The 7,489-nt window shown below is 43.3% G+C and overlaps 1 long non-coding RNA gene across 1 annotated transcript; it reads left to right on the top strand.

The window, feature by feature from the left end:
• The first annotated feature begins 1,279 nt into the window (after positions 1-1,279).
• On the top strand, positions 1,280-3,024 carry LOC105482195 (uncharacterized). Its single transcript, XR_987435.3, has 2 exons — positions 1,280-1,877; positions 2,804-3,024. It is a non-coding gene; the product is annotated as an uncharacterized lncRNA (long non-coding RNA).
• Positions 3,025-7,489: the final 4,465 nt, after the last annotated feature.

Genomic DNA, 7,489 nt, shown 5'->3' with positions numbered 1-7,489 from the left:
AGATTTGGAGGTAACAAACATCCAAAGCATATTAGTGCCCCAAAATAAGAAATTAACACTCCATGCCAGGAAGGATAAAAACACCAAGACAGGAAGAAGGGAATCTAAGCTGGATAATGCTGATACAATTCCCACAACCACACTATGTGTTGCCACCGACTTTTTTTTCTTTGAGACGGAGTCTCGCTCTGTCGCCCGGGCTGGAGTACAGTGGCGTGATCTTGGCTCACTGCAAGCTCTGCCTCCCGGGTTCACGCCATTCTCCTGCCTCAGCCTCCCAAGTAGCTGGGACTATAGGTGCCCAGCACCACACCTGGTTAATGTTTTGTATGTTTAGTAGAGACAGGGTTTCACCGTGTTAGCCAGGATGGTCTCGATCTCCTGACCTCATGATCTGACCAGGTGTTGCTACCAACTTCTGAATGAGAAAGAAGCAGCATATCCAGAATCACCTACACATTTACATCCAAGTTACTTGTTTAATAAACTAGATGTAGCTGTCATTCCCAAGAAATCCTTTGCCACATCCCTAAGTTAAGGAACCTGTCTATAAATTATGTGAAGCTTGTGTTGCACTAGGGTTGATCCCATGCACGTCATCACTCAGCTGGAGGTTGAGAAGGTAAGGTTTTCAGAAGTAAAGGGAATATCTATGTTTCTCACATTTTCTGCATGGAGTATAATGTGTTTTTTTAAAAACACATAATTACTGAAAAAAGTTATTAACAAGAAAAACTTTCTGAGCCCACAAAATAAAAATATACTTAAATAAAAAAAAAGTTAGGAGGATAGAACAAGGTGAATGCAATCCTCCTTGTAATAGTATAGTTTTATTAAGTCAGTGTGAGCATCTGGCCTTCTTTCCAAGGGTTTCATCTCCTCAGAGAGAGTTTATCTGTACACCAGGTTGCCAAGACAGCTGAGAAACAAGCAATAGGCTTCAAATACTGGAACTAATTATATGAATGCCAGCTACCAGATTTCTTTCTTCTTTCTTTCTTCCTTTCTTTCTTTCCTTTTTTTTTTTTTTTTTTTTTTTTAGGGTCTGGCTCTGTCGCCCAAACCGGAGTGCAGTGGTGTGATCCCGGTTCACTGCAACTTCCACCTCCCAGGTTCAAGAGATTCTCCTGCCTCAGCCTCCCAAGTAGCTGGGATTACAGGCATGTGCCACCACGCCCGGCCAATTTCTTGTATTTTTAGTAGAGATGGGGTTTCACCATGTTAGCCAGGCTGGTCTCAAACTCCTGACCTCAGGTAATCCACCCGCCTCAGTCTCCCAAAGTGTTGGGATTACAGACGTGAGCCACGGTGCCTGGCCCAGCTACCAGATTTCTTTTACCTTTTATAAAATATGTATAAGGTCCTGAGCCCAGCATTCACATTCTACTTTGGCTTACGTTTTGAATACTGTTGTCCTTTCACAGATAAGGATGGTTATGAATGTATACTAGGTATGTTCATGTATGGAGTTACACGATTCACTGCTCATACAAAAGGTGTATGACCTATGTATCCATGTACGGGGAAGAAAGTATAAGTGTGCCTCTTTTAAAAACATAAATAGATAAAGAGCTACTCAAGGAAAAAGATCCTCCAACACAAACAACCATCATGAAAAATTTTGATTATTCACATTTGAATTGAAATGAAGACCAAATGTTTTGGATTTTTCTAGGCACTCTCCTGCAAGAAAGAAACACATTCGAAGTCCACCTTATCTGAGAGATTTACTGGAAATGTCATTGCTTTGTGCTCTGGCACTTTCTACAATGAGGGTACTTGTCAGTACTCAGCAGAAGGCTGAGGAAAGAGGGTGCAGATGAAAGCGGCAACTGGCAGTGCAGACGAGAACGACGGTGCCAGGAGACCCCTGGGAGGTGAGGAGGGCACAGTGCTGGAAGGCGGATGGGGTCCAATTCAGGTAATGAGTCAGGAACCAGGCGATCCAACTCAACAAGCAGGCATCACCCGAATTCTGTGGTGAGCAATGTGATTCAATCCTGCCTTTGCCTTTTCAACTTGTGGCCTGAGCACAACAGAAAAATGGAGATGTTGTCCTTTGGCCCTGACAATAATGCTTGAAAACTCTCCACACCAAACCTTGAGTGCAGTGGCCAAGACACAGGCTGTTTCAGCTCCTTTCTTGCCATGGTTGTCTGCTGCCTTTCACATAGGCCCCTTGCAGCTGCCTGAGGTACTTGGCTTGAATTCCTACCTCCAAGGGCGCAAACCTGGTGGTCTGTGAACCCGTTGGTCTGCTTGTCTGCTCCCCTGCCTCCTTGTCTCCCTCCTCTGAGGCTGGAGCCCGTCTGCCCATGAGGCCCTCCTGCTTCTCCACTAGTGCTCTCCCATCTCTCTTTCCGACTGAATTCTCAATCCTGGCTCCTAAAGCTACCCACGCTAGATTATGAAAATGAAGATTGTGAGGTATTGCAAATTCTTCAACACTACATTCCTTGGAGGTGGGAATGTGTCTGTCTGTAATGTTCGCCACATGTGCCTAGCCCCTAACAGCGTCTACATGTGCCTAGCATGGAGGAAGCACTAACAAAAGAATGAAAAATTAAAGTGAGTTGGTTATGTAGTATTTATAGAGAGTAGGAAACTTGGATTTTTTTTTTTTTTTTTTTTTTTTTGAGACTAGGTCTCACCCTATCACTCAGGCTGGAGTGCAGTGGCTCAATCACGGCTCACTGTAGCCTTGACCTTCTAGGCTCAAGTGATTCTCCCACCTCAGCCTCCTGGGTAGCTGGGACCAGAGGCATGCTCACCGTGCCCGGCTAATTTTTGTATTTTTTTGTAGAGACTGGATTTCACCACATTGCCCAGACTGGTCTCGAACTCCTGAGCTCAAGCAATCTACCTGCCTCAGCCTCCCAAAATGGTGGGATTACAGATGTAAGCCACTGTGCCTGGATGGAAACTTGGGTTTTTAACATGGATTGAAACAAAAACATTTTTCTGCTTAATGAGAAAATTAAAAGAATGAAAAACTATGAAAAATAAAAAGAATGAAAAACCATATTTATGGCTGATTGAGATTTAAATCCCAAGTATTTCATCCTCAAATTCCCTCAAATATGCCAAGCAGGCTCACACTTTGAGGCCTTTGTGTTTGCTGTTCTCTCTGTCTGGAATGTCCTTCCATCAATTCTCCACATAGCTCCTGTATTCTGCAAGGAGGAAAAGGGAACACATATACGCTGTTGGTGGGAAGGTAGATTAATACCACCTCTATGGAAAAGAAAATAGTGTGGAGATTTCTCAAAGAACTAAAAATAAAACTACCATTTTCTCCAGCAATCCCGCTACTGGGTATCTACTCAAAAGAAATCAGCATATAAAAGAGATACCCGCACTCATATGTTTATTGCAGCACTATTCACCATACAAAAGGTATGAAATTAACCTAAATGTCCATCAATAGATGATTGGATAAAGAAAATGTGGTGTATACATACAAATTCCATGGAATACTATTTGGCCACAAAAAGAGTGAAATAATGTCTTTTGCATCAACATGTATGGAACTCGAGGCCATTATCTTAAGTAAAGTAACTCGGAAACAGAAAGTTAAAATACTGCATGTTCTCACTTATAAGTGGGAGCTAAATAATGTGTACCCATAGACCCAGAGACTGGAATAATAGACTTTGGAGACTCAGAAATGTGGGAAGGTGAGAGCAGGATGATGGATGAGAAATTACTTAATGGGTACAAGGTACACTATTTGGGTGACGGTTACACCAAAAGGCCAGACTTCACCACTCCACAGCATATCCATGTCACAAAACTGCACTTGTACCCCCAAATCTATAAAAATAACGTTTTTTTTTTCTTTTGCGACAGAGTCTTGCTCTGTCTCCCAGGCTGGAGTGCAGTGGTGGGATCTCTGCCTCCCAGCTTCAGGACATTCTCCTGCCTCAGTCTCCCGAGTAGCTGGGACTACAGGCGCCCGCCACCACGCCCAGCTAATTTTTTTGTATTTTTTTTTTTAGTAGAGACGGGGTTTCACCATGTTAGCCAGGATGGTCTCGATCTCCTAAAAATAATTTTTTTTAATTATGAAAGAAAATAGCCTGGTATATTTAATTTTATTGGACTTAAAAACAAACTGACCTTCTGTTTATAAACATTGTGACATGGGGGTACATATTCCTCATTTTAATATACACTTTTGATCCTCATTAACCTATTCTAAAATATATTACTGCTTACTTACTCCACAATATTTTATCTGTGGGCTAAATAAGACAGAACATCTGCCTCCTAGGTACAGAGAATGAATCATAAAACTACATACTTAGGTTATGTGCAGCAAAAGCAGGGGTCTTCATACACACTCATGCTTAATCCTTAAATGCATATTCTAATGGGGCTTTTGACACTCAAATAGCCAAAGTGCATTTATGAGTTAATGCTTTTAAAGCAACTCACTACTCATTCATGGATAATTCTATTGAAACTTGTTTTTTCCGTATCTAATGGGAAGTTTAAAGCCTACACCATGGGAAAGCATACACTGAATTTGGGGATTTCTCGTGGTATCATATGTTAGACAACAGATTCTAGTCTTTGACTTCCCTGCTAAGCCAAAGAACCCTGAAAAGTATAAACACACTTGTCATTCCTGGGAGGTCGCTGTTCAACATGGATATAAAAGGTTTATAAACAAAGATCAGGATAATCAGAGCAAGGGTAGTGAGGGGTCAGGTCTGGGAAGTGATGATGATCTAGAATGCCCAGGGAAAATGGCGTGGATCATTGAACAGGGGCTGGGTCCACAGAGTATTTTTAGTGTCCCAAGCAAGATTTAAACTTTTATCTTTAGTTATTAAAACATAAGGCAGAATCTCCTGCTGTTTCTTCTCAAGGAAGAACTGTTACTAAAGCTTCTACAGAGAAGCCTAAGACCTCTCCCTCTCTTACCAGAAGCTAAATGTAACAAATAAGAACCCTGGTCTTTGGTCAGAAAACCAATCCCTTGGCTGGAGGAGAGTTACTCAACTTCTCTGAGCCTTGGTTTCCTTACTTGCTAAATAGAATAATAATGTATATCATAGGTTGCCATAAATATTAAATGAAACCCTCTGCGGTGGCTCATGCCTGTAAGCCCAACGTTTGAGAGGCTGAGGTGGGAGAATTGCTTGAACTCAGGAGTTCAAGACCAGCCTGGCAACATAGAGAGATCACACCTCTAATAAAAATGAAAAATTAATCAGGCGTGGTGATGTGTGTCTGTGGTTCCAGCTATTCAGGAGGCTGAAGCAGGGAGGATAGCTTGAGCCCAGGAGGTCAAGGCTGCAGTGAGCCACTGCACTCCAGCCTGGGTGACAGAGTGACACTCTGTCTCAAAATGAAACCAAAAAACAAAACCAAGTGAAGCCCTCAAAAATATTAAACAAGATAAGGTACATAAAGTGATAAGCTTGGGACCTGTGATTTAATAAGCGCTCAAGAAGCTCATATTAATGTTTACTTCTTCCATATTCTTCCTGTTCCCTTACTCCTCTCTGCTTCGTTTCTCTTTTCTTTGTTTTTCTCTCACTGTAGAGCCCGATTGTAATGATCATGATTGTTTGTATTTATTGAACATCGATCCATTATCATTAAATAATAATTCAGGAGAGTCAATATGTATGTGAGGATTTACTAAACAACTCTCAGGAGCAATGGGCTAAGAGATACAGGTCAGAGACTGCGTGTTTGGTCGCCCCGATGGGTGCACGCTCCCACGGTGATGCAATGCAGGGTGTTATTCCATAGTGGGGGGCAACATCGCTTTTGGGTGGCTGAAGGTGGCTGGCCTTGATAAAAAGTAAAGGCCTACAGTAGTCAGAAGGCCTGCTCCCATTTGGAAGCCACAGGTTCCTGGGTAAATTTTTTCTAGAGAGGGGACATGGGAAGAGACTAGTTTTCCTGCTTCTTAGAGTCCCTGAGACACCGGAGAACAGGCTTTGTGAACTCCGAAGTGGCAACTCTCTCAGGGCTGTTGCTAAGAAGAGGGCATACCTAGGAAATGGCTCTGTCCCCCAGAGGCATTTGGATCCATCATAGCTGGGCAGGGAGCTGGGGAGGCTGCTTCATGAGCCCCTTCTCTGCTCTTTTCCCTGCTCATGCCTTTGTCCTACCTCACCTGCTCTCTCCCCCTGGCCATACCCTTCACAGGACTACCACTTCTTGCCTCCACGTGTCTCTACTTCAATCATGCTGAAATCCTTCCAGTTTCCTAAAGTGCTTTATTTATTTATTTATTTATTTAGAGACAAGATCTTGCTCTGTCACCCCGGCTGGAGTGCATGGCGTGATCTCACTACAACCTCCACCTCCTGGGCCCAAGCAATCTTCCCACCTCAGCCTCCTGAGTAGTTGGAATTACAGGTGCGCACCTCCATGCCTGGCTAAGTTTTTGTATTTTTTGTAGAGATGTGGTTTTGCCATGTTGCCCAGGCTGGTCTCTAACTCCTGAGCCCAAGCGATCTGCCCTCCTTGGCCTCCCAAAATGCTGGGATTACAGGCTTGAGCCACTGTGCCTGGCTGTCTTCTTTATTTATGGAAGGCAGAGCTGCTGCTTCTGCCTTTAATGTTCTTTTTGGCCTATCTTCTATTTGTTCTCAAGACCCACCTCTGTGCAGTCTCCCTTCATCCCCATCTATTCCACAAGGTGCCCCTGTGGTGTGCATGGTCTTGGTACTGTGGTCTTGTGGCCCTCATCAGTCAGTGTGTAATTCTAGGACCTCTCACTCTCCTGGAAGTCTGTTGAGAGTAGAGATGGTATTCATTTCTCTCATCTCTGTGTCCCTAACACACAGCACGGTGCCTGATGCATAGAAAGTGCTTAGTAAGTGTTGGTGGAGCAAATTAGTGAGAATCGCCATCTTCTCTACATCTTCCATCTGAAAGTGAGCTGTGATGGCTTCCCCCAAATAATTAAGTTGTGTTTAAAAAGCACACACTTGGCTGGGTGTGGTGGCTCACGCCTGTAATCCCAGTACTTTGGGAGTCTAAGGCAGGTGGATCACCTGAGATCAAGAGTTTGAGACCAGCTTGACCAACATGGTGAAACCCTGTCTCTACTAAAAATACAAAAAAATTAGCCAGGCATCGTGGCGAGTACCTGTTATCCCAGCTACTTAGGTGGCTGGGGCATGAGAATAGCTTGAACCAGGGAGGTGGAGGTTGCAGTGAGCCGAGATTGCACCATTCCACTCCAGCCTGGGTGACAAGAATGAGATTCCGTCTCAAAAAAAAAAAGAAAGAAAGAAAAAGAAAAAAGAAAAAGCACACACTTTCACATTTCTCCTTGGGTTTTGGAAAGATTCATGTCTATTTGGCAATGAAGATTTTGTAAAGAGACTCAGCTCCTTGAAGGAAAGGGGCCATGCATGATTTAAAAGACATTAATGATTTTGATCTGTGGTGATTGCCACATCTGTCCTCATACTCTGCTTGTGGAGAATACAAGTATCCTTCACTACTTAGGAAAGTG

Source organism: Macaca nemestrina, chromosome 8, assembly GCF_043159975.1.
Source record: "Macaca nemestrina isolate mMacNem1 chromosome 8, mMacNem.hap1, whole genome shotgun sequence".
Classification (NCBI taxonomy): Eukaryota; Metazoa; Chordata; class Mammalia; order Primates; family Cercopithecidae; genus Macaca; species Macaca nemestrina.
The sequence above is the reverse complement of the archived record's forward strand: the minus strand, read 5'-3'. Positions and strand labels throughout refer to the sequence as shown.